The sequence below is a fragment of the Penaeus monodon genome, chromosome 29 (genome assembly GCF_015228065.2).
Source record: "Penaeus monodon isolate SGIC_2016 chromosome 29, NSTDA_Pmon_1, whole genome shotgun sequence".
Taxonomy (NCBI): domain Eukaryota; kingdom Metazoa; phylum Arthropoda; class Malacostraca; order Decapoda; family Penaeidae; genus Penaeus; species Penaeus monodon.
The window spans coordinates 12,707,548-12,708,106 of NC_051414.1; the positions used below are offsets into that span (position 1 = coordinate 12,707,548).

Consider the following 559-nt stretch of genomic DNA (forward strand, 5'->3'; position numbering starts at 1 on the left):
AAACCTTTAAAAAAATTCCCCTTTTAATTTAATTTTTTGACCCTCATTTAAGGGGGGGGACTGTTTAATGAGCCCAGGGCATTTTATTTACGAATGGAACAATATAGGGACGGTTTTCGGGTTTAAATTAAAAAAAGAAATCTAAGGGAATGCATTCGTGCGGGGGGTAAAAGTTAATTATAGCTACATTGTCTGGGATTCCAAAAAATGAGAACTTTTAGGACTAAATTATTATCATTAAGTTTTTTAAATAAAATATAAAAAAATAGGCCCCAAAAAACACAATGAATTAAAACAGAAAAGCCCGTAATTTATTTTTTTTTTATACAAACGTTAGCTTTTTTAAAGTCAAAAAATACTAAGGGGGCCCCGGTTTTTTTCGAATCTTTTTTGGGCCCCAGACGTTTATCGACCCCTTTGGGGATCCCTTCGTTCCACTTTGGAGACCCCTTGGCTAAAGGATTAAAAAGGTTTTAACGCAAAGGATACACATAACACAAAACACACACAACACCATAGGGCTATTTATATTTTAAAATATAAAATATATATTAAAATA

General features: G+C 32.4%; 1 protein-coding gene across 1 annotated transcript in view; it reads left to right on the plus strand.

The window, feature by feature from the left end:
* The window catches only part of LOC119591738 (zinc finger protein 394-like), a 16,568-nt gene that overhangs the window by 14,738 nt on the left and 1,271 nt on the right, over positions 1–559 (plus strand). The gene's annotated exons all lie outside the window — the stretch shown is intronic.